The sequence below is a fragment of the Ranitomeya variabilis genome, chromosome 1, assembly GCF_051348905.1.
Source record: "Ranitomeya variabilis isolate aRanVar5 chromosome 1, aRanVar5.hap1, whole genome shotgun sequence".
Lineage (NCBI taxonomy): Eukaryota > Metazoa > Chordata > Amphibia > Anura > Dendrobatidae > Ranitomeya > Ranitomeya variabilis.
The window spans coordinates 886,068,932-886,090,962 of NC_135232.1; positions in this window are offsets into that span (position 1 = coordinate 886,068,932).

The window sequence follows — 22,031 nt, forward strand, 5'->3', positions numbered from 1 at the left end:
ATTAATAATGGAGAGGCGTCAATTATGACACCTATCCATTATTAATCCAATTGTTGGAAAGGGTTAATAAACACACACACATGATTTAAAAGTATTTTAATAAAATAAACACAGCGGTTGTTGTAATAATTTATTGTTCTCTCAATCCATCAGGAACACCCTCGCTTGGAAAAATAATAAACGCACAAGATACATACCTTCTGGTGAACCATCTCGTCCCACGAAGTAATCCATCTGAAGGGGTTAACTAATATTACAGGCAGGAGCCCTGCTAATGCAGCTGTGCTCCGTGCCTGTAATCCCCGGGTGCTGAAAGGAAAGCAGTGATCTGTACTTACATTGAGTCGCGGTGATGCGCCCCTGCTGGATGTTCTCATGAACTGCAGCCTGGGAACTTTTTCCCACGCTCCAGGTCATATGAGGACATCCACCAGGGGGCGCATCACCGCGACTGAAGGAAATGTAGGTCAATGACCTACATTTCATTCATTCGCCGGGGATTACAGGCACGGAGCACCGCTGCATTTAGCAGGGCTCCTGCCTGTAATATTAGTTAACCCCTTCAGATGGATTATATCGTGGGACGAGACGGTTCACCAGAAGGTATGTATCTTGTGCGTTTATTATTTTTCCAAGCGAGGGTGTTCCTGATGGATTGAGAGAACAATAAATTATTACAACAACCGCTGTGTTTATTTCATTAAAATACTTTTAAATCATGTGTGTGTGTGTTTTTTAACCCTTTCCAACAATTGGATTAATAATGGATAGGTGTCATAATTGACGCCTCTCCATTATTAATCTGGCTTAATGTCACCTTCCAATAGCAAGGTGGCATTAACCCTTCATTACCCCATATCCCACCGCTACAGGGAGTGGGAAGAGAGTGGCCAAGTGCCAGAATAGGCGCATCTTCCAGATGTGCCTTTTCTGGGGTGGCTGGGGGCAGATGTTTTTAGCCACGGGGGGGCCAATAACCATGGACCCTCTCCTGGCTATTAATATCTGCCCTCAGTCACTGGCTTTACCACTCTGGCGGAGAAAATTGCGCGGGAGCCCACGCCAATTTTTTCCGCCATTTAACCCTTTATTTCAGCAGCTACAGCGCTGAAATTTTGCACATACACACTACTAACATTAGTAGTGTGGAATATGCAAAAAAAAAGGGGATATGAGATGGTTTACTTTATGTAAACCATGTCTCATATCCTGTCGGGTTTAGGCAGGAGAAATGAAAAGCCGGCAATTGAATTACCGACTTTTCACTAACACCGCTGCGTATTTCTCGCAAGTCACACTGCAGGTCCGTGTGGAATCCGTATTTTTCTCGCCCCCATAGACTTTCATTAGCGATTTTTTTGCGCAATACGCTGACAAACGCAGCATGCTGCGATTTTGTACGGCCGTAGAAAGCCGTATAATACTGAACCGTAATATACGGCTAATAGGAGCAGCCCCATTGAGAATAATTGTGCCGTATGTAATGCGAGTTGTACGGACGTAGTTTCTGCGCTCTTACGTCCGTAAAACTCGCCAGTGTGACGCCGGCCTAAGACATATGAAAGCCGCACAGAGTTTGCTAAAAAACACATGAAGGACTCCCAGACTATGAGAAATAAGATTCTCTGGTCTGATGAGACGAAGATAGTGTTAGAATCTGTTTAGTTTGTGACTATCCGCCATTTCTTGTGGAGTTCTGGCTGCTGGTCTTTTTCCTATGGTGCTGGGTTTGTCTTGGGTCAGTTGTTTGTTTCACTGTTTATTAACCAGCACCTGCCTCCCAGTCCTTGCTGGACAACTGTGTTTATCTGCCTGAGCTCTAGCTTGGTGCTTTGCTTTGTTTTCTGTGTGTGTTATTTGTGCAGTGCTGATACCTCTGGTTCTGCTAGCGTTAGTTTCTGTTTTCTATTGGTTTCTGCAGCCTTCTCTTTGTTTTCTATTAGGAGGTGACCCGTTTTTGTTCCCAGTCCTTAGTTCTTTTAGGGAACCCCTTCCCCTTATCTATAGGTCTTCGCTTGAGATTAACCTAGGATCGTCGGTGGGTCTATTTTTAATGAATGGGTCGCCCACTCCATCGTAGGGTTACAGCCTAGTCATAGTGCAGGGTCAGTTTTCCCCCTTCTACCTTAGTCCTGTGTTGCAGATCCGTGACAGTTTGTCCAGCCAGAAAGAAATTAAAAAAAAAAAAAACCCTCCCGGATTTCTGCAATATGAACAGCGTTCAAGATCTTGCTCAGCGTCTGCAAGGGTTAACGTTGGAAGTTGCCAGCTTACCACAGCACCTGAGTAATTGCCCTGAAATCTGCTCTGAAGAACCTAAGGTGGGTTTGCCTGAATGTTTTTCTGGTAAACGGCAGGATTTTTTTTCATTTAAAAATGCATGTTTACTTTATTTTTGGCTTAGATCCAGGTCTTCAGGGGCTGAATTACAGCGTATGGGGATTATTATGTTGTTATTGCGAGGTGAGCCACAAGTTTGGACATTTACATTGCGTCATGGTGACCCTTGTTTGATGTCAGTAGAAGCGTTTTTTTCTGCTATGGGGGTATTATATGATGATCCTGATCGGGTCACTACAGCCGAGGCAGAACTCAGGCGTCTGAAACAGTGTTCTGGCGACGCTGAGAGATATTGTACCCAGTTCAGACGATGGTCTGCAGAGGTCAGCTGGAATGATCCAGCACTCAAGAGTCAGTTTTTAGCAGGTTTGAATGACAGGGTTAAAGATTTGCTCATTGCATATCCTGCAGCGGCTACGCTTGGGGCTGCTATGCAATTAGCTATCCGAGTGGATAGAAGATTGAAAGGTAGACAGAATGAGAAGGTTTCAATTTTGCTGGAGAGCCCTGTTGACTGTGGGGAGCCGATGCAACTTGGGGCGGTGTCCTCTCGTTCCCAGGAAAGGCAGAGAAGATTCTCTGAGAGGGCTATGCCTTTATTGTGGTAAGGCTGACCATTTTATGAAGCAATGTGAAGGATGCCTAAACAAGGAAAAGAGAAAAAAAAGGTCAATTAGAATAACCCCTTTCGCATTGCATTTTTACGGTTGGCAGGAGTTTCTTTTCTGGTAGTTCTACCTGTCGTGGTCATTCGATTGATTTTCAAGTGATGGTGGACTGTGGTTCTGCACTTAATTTGATTGATCAACAATTTCTAGACAAGTATAAGATTGATTCTGTACCTTTATCATGCCCTTTTCCTGTAGTTGCAATTGATAACACTCCTCTAGAGCATGGGTGCGTTTCTCGAAAGGTCATCAAGTACGATAAGATTCTGGGGTCAGGAGTGCTATGGGAAATGTTGTGATGTACACATTGCTGCTGTTGTGAAAAATAAGCTACCTGAAGCCATTCAGGAATTCTGGAAAGTATTTTCAGAAGTGAAGTCACAAGCTCTACCACCTCATAGAGATTACGATTGCGCTATTGAGTTCGTCCCAGGTGCTACTCTCCCTAAGCGTCATTTATTTAATCTGACGATTCCCGAGAGGGAGGCCTTAAAGGAATACCTGCAGACTATTCTTGCTGCAGGTCATATAAGACCCTCTAAGTCCCTTGTGGCTGTGGGGTTCTTTTTTGCCAAAAAAAAAGATGGGGGTCTTAGGCCGTGTCTGGATTTCAGAGAGATTAAAAAGATCACTGTGCACAATCCTTACCCCTTTCCGCTAATTCCGGATTTGCTTAAGCCATTAGTTGGAGCCAAGTGGTTCTCTAAGATCTATCTCTGTGGGGCATATAATTTGCTGCGGGTTAAAGAAGGCGATGAATGGAAGACAGCCTTTAATACACCGGAAGGTCATTTTGAGTGTCTAGTTATGCCTTTTGGCCTTACAAATGCTCCGGCGGTCTTTCAAAATTTCATTAACGACATCCTGAGGCCGTTGATTGGTAGGAGTGTGATTGTTTATTTGGATGATATTTTGATCTATTCGCCTGATCTGGAGTCGCATTGGCAGAGAGTCCGTGAGATTCTGCAGATTCTGAGAGAAAACACCCTCTTTGCTAAACTGGAGAAATGCGAGTTTGCGGTACAGAAAATTAGTTTTGTGGGGTACTTTGTTTCCAGTGATGGTTTTGAGATGGACCCAGTGAAGGTTCAGGCTCTATTGGAGTGGCCTAGACCTGAATGCTTGAAGTCGTTTCAGAGATTTTTGGGGTTTGCTAATTATTATAGAAAATTCATAAAGAATTTTTCTGTTATCGCAAAACCCCTTACTGATCTTACTAAGAAGGGTCCCAATAATGTCCAATGGTCCCCTGAGGATGTTAAGGCTTTTGAGCATCTCAAGGAGAGGTTTAGCTCTGCTCCTGTTTTGATCCAGACAGATGAGACTAAGCCCTTTCTAGTAGAGGTGGACGCCTCTTCAGTAGGAGTGGGGGCTGTTCTGTCCCAGGAGGGAGACGATGGGGTGCATCCCTATGTTTTCTTTTCTAACAAAGTTTCAGAGGTGGAGCTCAACTACGATGTTGGGAACCGAGAATTGCTCGCCATTAAGCTTGCGTTTGAGCATTGGCGACAATTTTTGGAGGGCGCTAGACATCCTATACAAGCCTTTACTGGTCATAATAACCTGATCTATCTGGATGCTGCTAAACATTTGAATGCCCGTCAAGCTAGGTGGGCATTGTTTTTTGCCCGGTTCCATTTCTCTGTGACATATATCCCTGGGACAAAAAATGTTAAAGCTGATGCTTTGTCTCGAAGTTTCACCCCAGCGGCTAATACTGAAAAGGAAGAATCTATTCTGCAGAGAGGGGTGGTGGTGGCAGCATTAGGTTTTGAGTTAGCATTCTTAAAGCCCAGGATGCGGCACCAACTAACACTCCATATGGGAAATTATTTGTGCCTAAAGCCCTGAGGAGAGTTTTGTTTACAGAATGTCATGAGTCTTGTTTAGCGGGTCATCCAGGGATTGCAGAAACAAGAAAGTCGATCAGTCGGAGTTTCTGGTGGTCGGGTGGCTAAGAGACATTGTCAAGTGGGTGCGTCAGTGTACCGTGTGCGCTAGGTCTGAGGCTTCTCATGCTTCGGCAGCAGGGTTGCTTTGCCCGTTAGAGGTTCCAAGTTCTCCATGGATGCATCTTGCAATGGATTTTATCACCGACCTCCCGGTCTCTGAGGGTTTTTCTGTTATCAGGGTTGTGGACCGGTTTAGTAAGATGTGTCATCTGGTCCCGTTCAATAAATTACCCTGCGCTAAGACACTTGCCAGGGCATTTGTGAAAGAGATTGTCAGACTCCATGGTGTTCCCACGGACATTGTCTCCGATAGGGGACCACAGTTTGTGGCTCGCTTTTGGCGTGCCTTTTGTGACAGACTTAAGGTTCATTTGTCATTTTCTTCAGGCTATCATCCGCAGTCCAATGGACAGACTGAGAGGAAGAACCAGGACGTTGAGCAGTTTTTGAGATGTTTTGTAGCGGACAATCAGGAGATGTGGTCGGAATATCTACCATTAGCTGAGTTTGCTCTCAATCATACGTCTTCTTCGGCTGGGTGTTCTCCTTTCTTTTGTTGTACTGGGAAGAATCCATCTTTTGGTCCTTTTACTAGGATTGGGCCTGAGGAGGAGAGTTTTTCTGGAAATTTGGAAAGGATTTGGACCAGTGTGCGCCATAATCTTAAACAGGATAATAGGAGGTCTAAGACATTTTTTGACAAGAGAAGAAGGGAGGCGAGGTTTGTTGTTGGGGGCATGGTTTGGTTGTCCTCTAGGAATCTGCGTTTGAAGATCCCTTCTAAAAAGTTGAGGCCAAAGTTTGTAGGACCTTTCAAAATGGTTCACATTGTCACCTCGGCAGCGGTGAGATTAGACATTCCTTCTTCCTGGAAAATTAATTCAGTTTTTCATGTATCTTTGCTGAAGAAGGTTGACACACCGGCTATGCCGTCTGCTCCTCCAATTGATGAAGACTGCGAGTTTGAGATTTCACTGATTCTTGATTGCAGGTGGCATAGAGGAGGGTTACAGTATCTTGTGTCCTGGAAGGGTTTCGGTCCCGAGGACAATTCCTGGGTGAAAGCTGTGGACGTCTCAGCCTCAAGGTTAATTAAGGCTTTTCACAGATTTCCGAATAAGGCCCAGCCTAGAAGATTCGGGGGATCCTCGTTAAAGGGGAGGTACTGTTAGAATCTGTTTAGTTTGTGACTATCCTCCATTTTCTTGTGGAGTTCTGGCTGCTGGTCTTTTTCCTCTGGTGCTGGGTTTGTCTTGGGTCAGGTGTTTGTTTCACTCTTTATTAACTGGCACCTGCCTCCCAGTCCTTGCTGGACAACAGTCTTTATCTGCTTGAGCTCTAGCTTGGTGCTTTCCTTTGTCTTCTGTGTGTGTTATTTGTGCAGTGCTGGTACCTCTGGTTCTGCTAGCGTTAGTTTCTGTTTTCTATTGGTTTCTGAAGCCTTCTCTTTGTTTTCTATTAGGAGGTTTTGTACCCAGACTTAAGTTCTTTTAGGGAATCCCTTCCCCTTATCTATAGGTCTTCGCTTGAGATTAACCTAGGATCGTCGGTGGGTCTATTCGCAAGGAATGCGTCGCCCACTCCATCGTAGGGTTTCAGCCTAGTCATAGTGCAGGGTCAGTTTTCCCCCTTCTACCTTAGTCCTGTGTTGCAGATCCGTAACAGATAGACCTTTTTGGTGATAATTGTAAGCTGTATATGTGGAGAAAACCAGGCACTGCTCATCACCTGCCCAATACAATCCCAAAAAATGTGACAGTCGGTGTTAATGTAACGATGTGACCGAAGCGGTGTGACACAACCTCACGATTGGTCGGTCACCAGATGGCACAACACAGCAGGGGACACCAGGGAAACTTTAACAACAGTGGGCCCTGCCATTAGGGAACGGGGAATGGACACCACCTGCACTCACCTGAGTATGTGCCCTGCTCTTACTAACGTCCCTATATGGGTTCTTTCAACCCATCGCCGACCAGGATGCCTAAACACTCACTTGCCCTGCTATCCCTAAGTAGGGAATTGGCAAGTGAGAACGGACTACACCTCAACAAACCTGGGAAGCACACATTCGCCAGAAGACTCGCTACACTCATCAGGAGGGCGTTAAACTAGAAGTAGAGGGGACGGGAAGAAAAACATTAGACTCAAACAAAGAAGACCCAGGAAAACATACTCAGAAGGGAGGTAAGAACATTTCTAAAACAATCCACAGCGAGGAGATTGGAACAAAACAAAATCCTCTAAACTGCATGCTCGCAAACGCCAGAAGCCTGACAAACAAGATGGAAGAACTAGAAGCAGAAATATCTACAGGTAACTTTGACATAGTGGGAATAACCGAGACATGGTTAGATGAAAGCTATGACTGGGCAGTTAACTTACAGGGTTACAGTCTGTTTAGAAAGGATCGTAAAAATCGGAGAGGAGGAGGGGTTTGTCTCTATGTAAAGTCTTGTCTAAAGTCCACTTTAAGGGAGGATATTAGCGAAGGGAATGAGGATGTCGAGTCCATATGGGTCGAAATTCATGGAGGGAAAAATGGTAACAAAATTCTCATTGGGGTCTGTTACAAACCCCCAAATATAACAGAAATCATGGAAAGTCTACTTCTAAAGCAGATAGATGAAGCTGCAACCCATAATGAGGTCCTGGTTATGGGGGACTTTAACTACCCGGATATTAACTGGGAAACAGAAACCTGTGAAACCCATAAAGGCAACAGGTTTCTGCTAATAACCAAGAAAAATTATCTTTCACAATTGGTGCAGAATCCAACCAGAGGAGCAGCACTTTTAGACCTAATACTATCTAATAGACCTGACAGAATAACAAATCTGCAGGTGGTCGGGCATCTAGGAAATAGCGACCACAATATTGTACAGTTTCAACTGTCTTTCACTAGGGGGACTTGTCAGGGAGTAACAAAAACACTGAACTTTAGGAAGGCAAGGTTTGACCAGCTTAGAGATGCCCTTAATCTGGTAGACTGGGACAATATCCTCAGAAATAAGAATACAGATAAAAAATGGAAAATGTTTAAGAACATCCTAAATAGGCACTGTAAGCGGTTTATACCTTGTGGGAATAAAAGGACTAGAAATAGGAAAAACCCAATGTGGCTAAACAAAGAAGTAAGACAGGCAATTAACAGTAAAAAGAAAGCATTTGCACTACTAAAGCAGGATGGCACCATTGAAGCTCTAAAAAACTATAGGGAGAAAAATACTTTATCTAAAAAACTAAATAAAGCTGCCAAAAAGGAAACAGAGAAGCACATTGCTAAGGAGAGTAAAACTAATCCCAAACTGTTCTTCAACTATATCAATAGTAAAAGAATAAAAACTGAAAATGTAGGCCCCTTAAAAAATAGTGAGGAAAGAATGGTTGTAGATGACGAGGAAAAAGCTAACATATTAAACACCTTCTTCTCCACGGTATTCACGGTGGAAAATGAAATGCTAGGTGAAATCCCAAGAAACAATGAAAACCCTATATTAAGGGTCACCAATCTAACCCAAGAAGAGGTGCGAAACCGGCTAAATAAGATTAAAATAGATAAATCTCCGGGTCCGGATGGCATACACCCATGAGTACTAAGAGAACTAAGTAATGTAATAGATAAACCATTATTTCTTATTTTTAGGGACTCTATAGCGACGGGGTCTGTTTCGCAGGACTGGCGCATAGCAAATGTGGTGCCAATATTCAAAAAGGGCTCTAAAAGTGAACCTGGAAATTATAGGCCAGTAAGTCTAACCTATACTGTTGGTAAAATATTTGAAGGGTTTCTGAAGGATGTTATTCTGGATTATCTCAATGAGAATAACTGTTTAACTCCATATCAGCATGGGTTTATGAGAAATCGCTCCTGTCAGACCAATCTAATCAGTTTTTATGAAGAGGTAAGCTATAGGCTGGACCACGGTGAGTCATTGGACGTGGTATATCTCGATTTTTCCAAAGCATTTGATACCGTGCCGCACAAGAGGTTGGTACACAAAATGAGAACGCTTGGTCTGGGGGAAAATGTGTGTAAATGGGTTAGTAACTGGCTTAGTGATAGAAAGCAGAGGGTGGTTATAAATGGTATAGTCTCTAACTGGGTCGCTGTGACCAGTGGGGTACCGCAGGGGTCGGTATTGGGACCTGTTCTCTTCAACATATTCATTAATGATCTGTTAGAAGGTTTACACAGTAAAATATTGATATTTGCAGATGATACAAAACTATGTAAAGCAGTTAATACAAGAGAAGATAGTATTCTGCTACAGATGGATCTGGATAAGTTGGAAACTTGGGCTGAAAGGTGGCAGATGAGGTTTAACAATGATAAATGTAAGGTTATACACATGGGAAGAAGGAATCAATGTCACCATTACACACTGAATGGGAAACCACTGGGTAAATCTGACATGGAGAAGGACTTGGGGATCCTAGTTAATGATAAACTTACCTGGAGCAGCCAGTGCCAGGCAGCAGCTGCCAAGGCAAACAGGATCATGGGGTGCATTAAAAGAGGTCTGGATACACATGATGAGAGCATTATACTGCCTCTGTACAAATCCCTAGTTAGACCGCACATGGAGTACTGTGTCCAGTTTTGGGCACCGGTGCTCAAGAAGGATATAATGGAACTAGAGAGAGTACAAAGGAGGGCAACAAAATTAATAAAGGGGATGGGAGAACTACAATACCCAGATAGATTAGCGAAATTAGGATTATTTAGTCTAGAAAAAAGACGACTGAGGGGCGATCTAATAACCATGTATAAGTATATAAGGGGACAATACAAATATCTCGCTGAGGATCTGTTTATACCAAGGAAGGTGACGGGCACAAGGGGGCATTCTTTGCGTCTGGAGGAGAGAAGGTTTTTCCACCAAAATAGAAGAGGATTCTTTACTGTTAGGGCAGTGAGAATCTGGAATTGCTTGCCTGAGGAGGTGTTGATGGCGAACTCAGTTGAGGGGTTCAAGAGAGGCCTGGATGTCTTCCTGGAGCAGAACAATATTGTATCATACAATTATTAGGTTCTGTAGAAGGACTTAGATCTGGGGATTTATTATGATGGAATATAGGCTGAACTGGATGGACAAATGTCTTTTTTCGGCCTTACTAACTATGTAACTATGTAACACAGGTCCCACCGTTGCACTAAGACAACACAAGGTAGGGTAAGACAGACACTGAAACTGACAGGGACAGGGTATTAGTACCAAACTTAGCTTTCTGCTGCAAAGCACAGCAAGATAGCGACACCAGATAAACCGAACACAGCTGTCGAACTAACACCAACAATCAGCTGGTGCATCAGGTGACCTTTTAAAGGATGTGGGAGTGGTTACCACCGACAACAGCTGACAAAGCAACAATGCAATTACACCATCAGGCCACCGGGGGAAAAAAACACTGACATTAACCCCTGATGGCCTGAAAGGAAAAAGTTTTAATCTACCACAGACCCAAAAATGGATCGTGACGGTAGGCACATCAGGGGCTTTCCAAACGCGACATGGCATCCAATCTCAATTCCAGCCAATTCTACATTGAAAAAGTCAAACGGCGCTCCTTCCCTTCTGAGCTCTGCTATGCGCCCAAACAGTGGTTTACCTCCACATATAATGTATCATCGTATTCAGGACAAATTGCACAACAACTTTGGAGGTCTAATTTCTCCTGTTACCCTTGGTAAAATAAAATTTTTTGGGAAAAAAGATCATTTTTGTGGAAAAAATATGATTTTTTTATTTTCACTGCTCTACGTTATAAACTTCTGTGAAGCACTTGGGGGTTCAAAGTGCTCATCACACATCTTAGATAAGTTCCTTTGGGGGGGTCTAGTTTCCAAAATGGTGTCACTTGTGGGAGGTTTCCAGAGTTTAGGCACATCAGGGGCTCTTCATACGTAACTTGGCATCCGATCTCAATTCCAGCCAATACTGCATTGAAAAAGTCAAACGACGCTCCCTCCCTTCCGAGCGCTGCTGTGCAAACAAACAGTGGTTTACCCCCACATATGGGGTATCGGCGTAATCAGGAGAAATTGTACAACAAATTTTGTGGTTAATTTTCTCTTTTTACATTTGTTAAAATAAAAAAAAACTGGTTCTGAAATAAAATGTTTGTGAAAAAATGTAAAACATTTTTTCCTTCCACATTGCTACAGTTCTTGTGAAGCACGTAAAGGGATAATTAACTACTTGAATGTGGTTTTGAGCACCTTGAGGGGTGCAGTTTTTAGAATGTTGTCACTTTTTTGTATTTTCTGTCATGTACACCCCTCAAAGTGACTTGGGGATGTGATGTGGTCCCTAAAAAAATGGTGTTGTAAAAATGAGAAATCACTAGTCAACTTTTAACCATTTTAACTTCTTAACAAAAAAATTTTGTTTCCAAAATTGTGCAGATGTAAAGTAGACATGTGAGAAATGTTATTTATTGACTATTTTATGTGACATAGCTCTCAGATTTAAGGGCATAAAAATTAAAAGTTTGAAAATTGTGAAATTTTAAAAATTTTCACCATATTTCCGTTTTTTCATAAATAAACACAAGTCATATCAAAGAAATTTTACCACTAACATGAAGTATTATATGCCACGAAAAAACTAAGAATCAGCGGGATCCGTTAAAGCGTTCCAGAGTTATGACCTCATAAAGTGACAGTGGTCAGAATTGTAAAAATTGGCCTGGCTATTAAGTACAAAATTGGCTCTGTCACTAAGGGGTTAAATAAGGGGTATCAACAATTTTGACCACGTGTGTATAGGCATATCCTCTATGGGAACAGTATTACTTTGCACCTTAACTTATAAAGCCCATTAAAACCTAATTGTCATCATTTTCCCTGTGGTCCCCGTTTCTTTTCTACCAACTATATCTTGTGCGCAGTTTGTCTCGTTTTTTAAATTGTCTTTTTAATTTTATCATTGTAATTGTGCGGGCACTCTTGCACACAGTGCCAACTTTTGTCACTCAAAAGTGATTCAATAAAGGTATTATATTCTATCACTGTTTAGAACGTATATGCCACTATTACTCACAGTAGATGTTTATATACGGATTTCATTTCCATTTAAGCTGTTACGTCCATTTTCTCTGTTTTTTCTAATATACACATACAGTTGTATGAAAAAGTGTTTGCCCCTCCTGATTTCCTATTCTTTTGCATGTTTGTCACACTTAAATGTTTCAGATCACCAAACAAATTTAGATATTAAACAAAGATAACACAAGTACAAATACAGTTTTTAAATGAAAATCTTTATTATTTAGGGAAAAAGAAATCCAAACTTACAGGGCCCTGTAAGTGATTACCCCCTAAACCTAATAACTGGTTTGGCCACTCTTACCAGCAACAACTGCAATCAAGCTGTGATAACAAGAAATGAGTCCTTTACAACGTTCTGGAGGAACTTTGGCCTATTCATCTTTGCAGAATTGTTGTACTTCAGCCACATTAAAGGGTTTTCCAGCATGAACCACCTTTTCAAAGTCAGACCACAGCATATCAGTCAGATTAATGTCCGGACTTTGACTAGGCTACTCACAAAGTCTTAATTTTGTTGGGTGTCACGTCCCTTTAGAAGACCTGGAGTTAGAAGGTTATGTCGCAGTCCTCTTTAGACATTATGTGATTCATGTCTTATTTTAGATGGATTTCCTTTTCTTCAGTGCTGAAAGGGTTAAAGACTTTCTATGCTGGCTGAGACCATACAGCCTGGTTGTTCTCAACTGCAACTGCTTATCATATATGCCCTCTATATATACTGTCTCTGGGCGTTTAGTCCTTGCCAGTGAAAGATTTGTTTTCCTGTATTAAGTGCTAAAGCTGAGTAGTTGGAAGGGAGTTGTAGTAGGAGTTATCTGTTGTTTGTTGCTGTGCGCAAGCGTTTATCTCCTGGACCCTATCCCGATTTAGTTTATTCCTCCCTGTCTCTATCCTTCTCCCTATTGTTTGTGAGTGCTTTTGCATGATAATGGTTTTCTGTTATCCCTGTTTTGTCTTTGTGCCTTGTTTATTGTACATTTATGTCCCATTCCTCATTTATATGGGGGAGGGGACATATCAGGATCATAGTAAGGTCAGAGACCCGGGTCTCTCTACCTTTAACCCCGAGGGTGGTTTGCATGTTAATGAGCAGGCCAATTTTTACAATTCTGACCACTGTCCCTTTATGAGGTTATAACACTGGAATGCTTCAACGGATTCTGGTGATTCTGACATTATTTTCTAGGCACATATTGTACTTCATGATAGTGGTAAAATTTATTTGATATGGTTTGTGTTTATTTGTGAAAAAACAGAAATTTGGTGAAAATTTTGAAAATTTCACAATTTTCCCACTTTGAATTTTCATGCCGTTAAATCACACAGATATGTCACACAAAATACTTACCGTATTTTTCGGACTACAAGACGCACTTTTTCCCCCCAAAAAAAGGGGGGAAAATGGGGGGTGCGTCTAATAGTCGAAATGCAGGCTTACCCATGGCGGCAGAGGTGCGGTGGCCGAGGTGCGGCGGCAGACGTGCGGAGATGAGGAGGCGCAGTGAGCGGGGTCCCTTTCCCCGGTGAGGTGATGCAGCAGCCCGGTAAGCAGCAGAGCCGGGTGAATCCTGTTGTCATCGGTAGTGGCGGCCATCTTCCGGGGGCCGCGCGTGCGCAGATGAAGCGCTCTGCTTCCCGGGGCTTCAGGAAAATGGCTGCGGGATGCCGCGCGTGCGCAGATGGGGATCGCGGTGGCCATTTTTCTGAAGTTCTTAGCTTCAGGAAAATGGCCGCCGCGATCTCCATCTGCGCACACGCGGCCTCCCGCGGCCATTTTCCTGAAGCCCCGGGAAGCAGAGCGCTTCATCTGCGCACGCGCGGCCCCCGGAAGATGGCCGCCACCACCGATAACAACAGCATTCACCCGGCTCTGCTGCTTACCGAGCTGCTGCATCACCTCACCGGGGAAAGGGACCCTCTCACACCATACCTGTCACTGCGCCTCCTGATCCCAGCACCTCCTGATCCCAGCACCTCCTGATCCCAGCACCTCCTCATCCCAGCACCTCCTCATCCCAGCACCTCCTCATCCCAGCACCTCTGCCGGTAACCAGTGCTGCAACCCTCCCATGGACACCAGGCCGTGGCGTCGCCCACCTAAGCAGGAAGGGACCCTGCTCAGGTGCACGCCGTACCGCATCACCCCACCTCTGCCGACACCATGCCTCCTGTGACCCTGCTCTGCCACCGCCAGCCTTCAGGTAAGATACTGTAAATTCGGACAATAAGACGGACCCCCATCTTATAAAAAATATTTTTTTCTGCAATTTTCACCCCAAATTTGGGGTGCGCCTTATGGTCCGGTGCGTCTTATAGTCCAAAAAATACGGTAATAAGTAACATTTCCCATACTCATACCATCTTGGTTAGTTACCTATTTTGTTGCAATACAACGTGTGTTTGGTGAATTGAGAAAAATATAGGCATAAATTAAACTTATGGGATCAAATAGCTAAAAATTGGCATGTGCATATGTATTCACCCCTTTTGCGATGAAGCTCCTTAGGGTTTGTGCCCACGATCGGGAACTTCTGTGGGTTTGATGCTGCGTATTTATGCAGCATCAAACCCACAGCGGCCAGCTGTGACAGCAAAGTGGATGGGATTTCAAGAAATCCCATATATACTATGCGTCCACAGACGCCCGCGGCTCACCCATGGAGACTGATATGCGGCACGTCTGTCCAGACCACAGCATGTCAATTTACCAACTACATCAATAGAATGTATTGTATGCGGTAAATCCGCATGGTTCAGTGAACACATGCGGATTTACCTGCATTCAATAGAACGCAGCGATTTGGATGCAATGAACATGCTCTGTGTCCAAAGCGCTGCTAGTTCCAAGTCGTGGGCACCCTGCCTAAAAAATTCTGGTGCAAGCAATTACTTTTATAAGTCACATGTTTAGTGAAAGTAAGTCCACCTGTGTGCAATCTAATTGTCACATGGTCTGTCAGTATATACACATCTTTCCTGAAAGGTCACAGAGGATGCAACATCATTAAGCAAGGGGAACCACTAACCAAACATCATGAAGACCAAGGAGATCTTCAAACAAGTCAAGGACAAAGTTATTGAGAAGTGCAAGCCGGTTGGGTTATAAAATAATATCCCAATATCTAATGATACCCCAGAGTACAATCAATTCATTATTAAATGGAAAGAATATTGAACTACAACAAACCTGCCAAGAGAGGGCTGCCCACCAAAACTCTCAGCCCAGGCAAGGAGGGCATTAATCAGAGTAGTAGTACAGAGACCAAAGGCAAAGCTGAAGGAGATGCAGAGTTTCCAAGCAAAGACTGGAGTATCTGTCTGTTATGAGCTGCCCATGGATTAAAGACTATTGGACCCATAGACATAGAGCAGAATTCACGGAGATGCAAACTTTTTCCAGCACAAAGCACTGGTTAAGTCAATCATATTGTTGTGTTTTATTAGAGATTGCTCATCAGTTAAAGGTGCACAAATCTCTTCTGGAAAGTGTACAGCCTCAGAAATCGATGTTTCTTTTCAGTGACAGTAAGCAGATGTGCAGGCTTGATCTTTTGAATACATAATGTCAGACACAAGATTGCAAATGTAAAGCAATCATTCCATTACTCTCATCAGTGGCATCAATTAAGCCATTGTTCTCCCAGTCACTAGTCCCATTGTACGGATGTGGGTAATATACCCAGTTGAGCCGTCACCACAGAGGGGCTCACATGCAGTCCCAGGTGAGGGGCTCAGCCAAAGGAAAATACCTCCATCAATGAACAGTTAGCTTTGTGGGGGTGTTTCCCAAAGGCCAGGCTCAATTCTGGAGGAGCTACCATGAGTATTTAGGACACTGACGAGGAAATGGAGTTGTTATTGCTGGCTGGAGCTGGATAAATGTGCTATGGTCATGGTATCCGTCGGCTGGAGGAGCATTGGCTGTGACTGTAGACTATACCAGCAGGCGATTCAAAAGCTGTGAGCCAACTAAACGTTTGGAGATAGTGGATATTGCCTGGTACGGGGTCAGTGGAACTACCAACCCCGGGTTGGGATCTTGTGGACTGGGGGCATTACATTGTGGCCATCTATCCGAAGTTGCTCTAAGACCATGGACACAAGGAATAAAAAATAGTTGAACTGTTAACCTGCCTAGGTGATTATTACAACCCACAACCTAAGATTTTTACACTGTTCATACGACCAAGCTGAGGGGTGGATTTCTGTTTGGATGAGACGGTGATATTTGTATACATAGGCTCTCTGACTGAGCACTCCACACCTCAGTCGCAGGCATTTTAATTACAGCAGGATCCTACCTTCCCATAGAAATGTAGGCTTTAACCTAAGAGAGGATTTACATTAGGCAGGTTCACAGCAATGAGAATCGCCTTATCATGGCTGCTGGGTGCACATGAATTGGCCAATTTATGCACTAATTATTCTACATTTTTCTAATTTTCTAGAGCAGTAATACAATTCAAATTTCATATATTTCATGTTGCATGCTATAGCGCTACAGAGTGCTACTTTGTCAGTGGTTTGAGACTGGGACAGAGTTTCACCTTCCAACAAGACAATGAACCAAAGCATACTGCTAAAGCAACACTCAAGTGGTTTAAGGGGAAACATATAAATGTTTTACGTGGCTTAGTCAAAGCCCAGACCAATTGAGAATCTGTGGTCAGACTTGAAGATTGCTGTTCTCCAGAGGAAACCATCTAACTTGAAGGAACCGGAGCAGTTTTGCCTCGAGCAATGGGCAAAAATCCCAGTGGAAAGCTCATAGAGACTTATCCAAAGTGACTTGCAGATGAAATTTCCAAAATATTCTTCTGAAACTCCCTACAGACATCCCCAAGTTTCTGTATGGCAACCTTTATTCCAGGACAACCAGAATTCATCAAAATGAGGATGATAACCATAATGATAAAAAATGGCTGGGTTCCAGCAGACTCGTTAACCCAACTTTTTGGCCTCTTTCACACATCAGTTTTTTAGAATCAGTCACAATCCGTCAAAGTGTTGAAAAGACGGATCCTGTGCAGATTGTAAAAAACTGAGAGAGAGAGAGAGGTTTTTTCCCTGAATGGAAAAATGGGTTAAATTACAGGAATTAGAAATTCTTCCAGGCATGCTCAGTTTAAAAAAACGGAATCCGTCACTGTATTCCGTCTTTTGACGGACAGCGGCGGATCCTGCGTCCATAGGCTTCCATTATAGCCAACGATGGACAGCTGTCCGATTTTTCAACGAACACAAAAAACGTTACTATGTTGTCTCTGGGTGACGGACACAGAATTCACAACGGATCCGTGAAACGGAAGGCCATCCGTCACAATCCATCGCTAATACAAGTCTATGAGAAAAAAACGGATCCAGCAGCAACATTTGCTGGATCCATTTTTTTTTTCACAAAATGACGGATTTTGACGGAAACAAAAAGACATAAGTGGGAAAGAGGCCTTAAGGCCCCGTCTCACATAGCGATTTACCAACGATCACGACCAGCGATACGACCTGCCCGTGATCGTTGGTAAGTCGCTGTGTGGTCGCTGGGGAGCTGTCACACAGACCGCTCTCCAGCGACCAACGATCAGGGGAACGACTTCAGCATCGTTGAAACTGTCTTCAACGATGCCGAAGTCCCCCTGCAGCACCCGGGTAACCAGGGTAAACATCGGGTTACTAAGTGCAGGGCCGCGCTTAGTAACCCGATGTTTACCCTGGTTACCAGCGTAAATGTAAAAAAAGACAAACAGTACATACTTGCCATCTGATGTCCGTCAGGTCCCTTGCCGTCTGCTTCCTGCTCTGACTGAGCAGCCGTACAGCGAGAGCGCAGCGGTGACGTCACTGCTGTGCTGCGCTCTCGCTGTACGGCCGGATCTCAGTCAGAGCAGGAAGCAGACGGCAAGGGACCTGATGGACATCAGATGGCAAGTATGTACTGTTTGTTTTTTTTTACATTTACGCTGGTAACCAGGGTAAACATCGGGTTACTAAGCGCGGCCCTGCGCTTAGTAACCCGATGTTTACCCTGGTTACCAGTGAAGACATCGCTGGATCGGTGTCACACACACCGATTCAGCGATGTCAGCGGGACCTCAGCGACCAAAAAAAGGTCCAGGCCATTCCGACACGACCAGCGATCTCACAGCAGGGGCCTGATCGCTGGTACGTGTCACACATAGCGAGATCGCTACTGAGGTCGCTGTTGCGTCACAAAACTTGTGACTCAGCAGCGATATCGCTAGCGATCTCGCTATGTGAGACGGGGGCTTTAGAGGCGAACTCAGTTTGAGGTAAGATTGAAAACCAGGCTTCCTGCTGAGCCGCAATGAAACATCGTAGAATTTGTACCAATGACTGATTTGTCCTCTCTGTCTAACCGTTGGTTTCAGGGTTGTAAGCAGAGGAAAACGATAAGACAATCCCCAATATCTTACAAAATTCTCTGCAGAATTTGGAGACAAACTGCAACCCCTATAGGATACAATGTACAAAGTAACGCCATGCAATCTCATCACATGATTGATAAGTAACCTAGAAAGTGTATGTTTGCATTAAGTAACCCCGATAACGGAACAAAGCAATCTTGTTTACTGAATCAGTCAACTATCACCCAAATAACAGTTTTCCCACTAGACAAAACCAAATCCATGGCCAAATTAGTCCAGGGTCTTTCTGGAATAGGCAATGGAGCCAATTTCCTTGGCAGCCAGTTATGACAAACTTTAGCATATGCGCAAACCTCCGAAGTGTATTCAAAGCCATTAATATTGTTAAGTATGAATGGCCACCAAAAGAGTCTACATATAGCTTTTTGCTAGTAAGAAAATTCCAGAAATACTACACAGATAGGTTAAATATAATTGCATCATGTGAAATGTCAAAACATCCTATCTGAATATATTAATTATATTAATTGGATAATGTGAGAAGAAACTCAAATATCATATGGGCTAAAAGGAGATGGAGTTCTGACTTCACAAATGCAAAAAGTAAATTTCCGCAGAGAACATTGAATAGCACTTGCACTTTAATATGGGTAAGTAAAAACTCCTAATACATTTTCTATAGTAATTCGCAAATCCAAAAAACTCAGTAGTGCTTTATGGTCGTGAGGTTGAACCCAATCAATTATAGCCTGCACCTTCCCAGGATCCATCTTAAACCCTTCAACAGAGACATTGAACCTCAGAAATGATATTTCTTGAACAGAGAATGTAGACTTTTCTAATTTAGCAAACAAAGAATTATCACTGAGTTTTTGTAAAACATAACGAACATGCTCATAGTGTGAACTCAGGTCAGATGAAAAAATTGGAATATCATCAAAGGGATACCAAAATAAACCATCCAATAATATAAAAATAAATGTCATTCATAAACAACTCCTAACTATAATCTTCAGCGGTGTGGTCCCATGATCTCGGCCTCTGTGACTTGGACTGTCAGGTTTGTCATAAATCATTCCTAAGGTGTCAAAAAAGGTGTCAACAGAAGACTATTCTGGTGCTATTGGAGACAAAGAGAATGCCCAAGTCTGAGGACCCCCATGCAATAGGGACATGATTTTTTCCACATGTTCGGACTCATCACTAGAAGACCGGGGTCGAAGAGTATAAATAGATTGTAGCTCTTCCTGAATACCTTAAACTGATCCCTCTCCCCCAAAAATCTGTCAGGAAGTGCCACAACTGATTCTGGGGCAGTCAACAGCGGGTCCGGAAGTCAATAGTGGAGAGCTTTGTGAAGCACCAAGAGTACTAAACTGACCCTGAAGGTTGGACTGTGATGAGGCAAGCCTCTGGTGATCCCTGGCCGGATCTTGAACTATCTGGTCATATTTGTCACCTAATCACAGAGTATACGAACTGGATCCATTGATGAGAACAAAAAAGTATAGGGCCAGACAGGATGTGATGCTAGTCACAACTCACGCATAGACCATGAGGCACAGAAGTCACACATTCTGCTGTCAGCACCAATAAAGCACATAGAAAAGCAAGGAGAAAGACAAAGGCGTAAGTCAGGTCACGGTCTGGGGTTAAAATACCAGAAAATAGCAGATGAAAGCAAAAGGACAACATGAAGGGATGATCAGGACATGGTCCAGAGGGTCAGGCAGCAGAAGACCAGAATTTAGCACAACAGAATCAGGTAAACACTTACCTGGAAGCACAAACTACATCTGGCAGGGATCAGAGGCAGACAGCTCAGTTAAGTAGCTAGGCAATTTCCTGAACAGAAAACACCTGGAGAAAAGCCCAGCACCTCCCAGTCACAGACTGGAATGTTGAGCTGTCAATCAAAACACAGACAACTCAGCACGATCCAGATTCCATAGGGAAGCAAAACAGTCACTCACTGACAAGATGAAGCAGATGTATTTCATTTGAAAATTCATGTCAAATTGATTGCATAATCCAAAAATAAATATCAGCATTTTATAAGTTAAGCAAGAGGATTGCTCAGCCATTCTGTCTTAGATTTTCAAACTAAAGGTCTATGTAATAATGTATGCAGCTAGCTGTATAATGTGAATCATATACATCAGAGATTGTTTTGGTCGACAACCCTCAGAGCCCTTCCTCCCAACTGCCCAGCCCTCCACCTCCAAAACCAACTTCTCCACCATTACAGAAGATAGACTCTCCACTCTACTCTCAAGATCGCATCTCACCACCTGTGCACTTGACCCGATCCCATCCCACTTCATCCCAAACCTTGCCACAGTCTTCATCCTAACCCTAACCCATCTCTTCAACCTATCTTTAACAACTGGTGTTTTCCCCTCAAGCTTTAAACATCCCTTAATCACACCTATCCTCTAAAAGCCCTCTCTTGACCCATCCTCTGTATCTAGCTGTCGCCCTATATTACTTCTCCCCTATCCCTCAAAACTACTGGAACAACACATCCATCTTGAACTGTCTTCCCATCTCTCTTCCTGCTCCCTCTTCGACTGCTTACAATCTGGCTCCCGGTAACACCACTCCACTGAAACTGCACTAACTAAGGTCACCAATGACCTATTAATCGCCAAGAGCAAGCGACACTACTCTGTCCTCCACCTGGACGTGTCCTTTGCCTTTGACACAGTGGACCGTTCCCTATTACTACAGACCCTCTCATCCCTTGGCATCACAGACTTGGCCCTATCCTGAATCTCATCATACCTAACAGACTGGACAATCAACGTCTCCCACTCACACACCACCTCCACACCTCGCCCCCTATCTATCGGAGTCCCGCAAGGTTCAGTCCTAGGGCCCCTGCTCTTTTCTATTTACACTTTTGGCCTGGGACAGCTCATAGAATCTCACGGCTTTCAGTATCACCTCTATGCTGATGACACACAGATCTACATCTCTGGACCAGATATCATCACCCTACTAACCAGAATCCCTCAATGTCTGTCCGCTATTTCATCCTTCTTCTCCACTAGATTTCTAAAACTTAACATGGACAAAACAGAATTCATCATCTTTCCCCCATCTCACGCGACCCCCCCCAACGAACCTATCTATTACAGTAAACGGCTGCCCACTCTCCCCAGTCCCACAAGCTCGCTGTCTCGGGGTAATCCTTGACACTGATGTCTCCTTCAAACCACATATCCAAGCCCTTTCCACTTCCTGCCGCCTTCAACTGAAAAATATTTCATGGATCCGTACATTCCTAAACCAAGAATCTGCAAAATCCCTAGTCCATGCATCCTCCTGCTCTGTGGCCTCCCCTCAAACACTCTCGCACCCCTCCAATCTATTCTAAACTCTGCTACCCGACTAATCCACCTGTCCCACTGCTATTCCCTGGCCTCTCCCCTCTGTCAATCCCTTCACTGGCTCCCCATTGCCCAGAGACTCCAGTACAAAACCCTAACCATGACATACAAAGCCATCCACAACCTGTCTTCTCCATACATCTGTGACCTCGTCTCACTGTACTTACCTGCACGCAACCTTCGATCCTCACAAGATCTCCTTCTCTATTCCCCTCTTATCTCCTCTTCCCACAATCGCATAC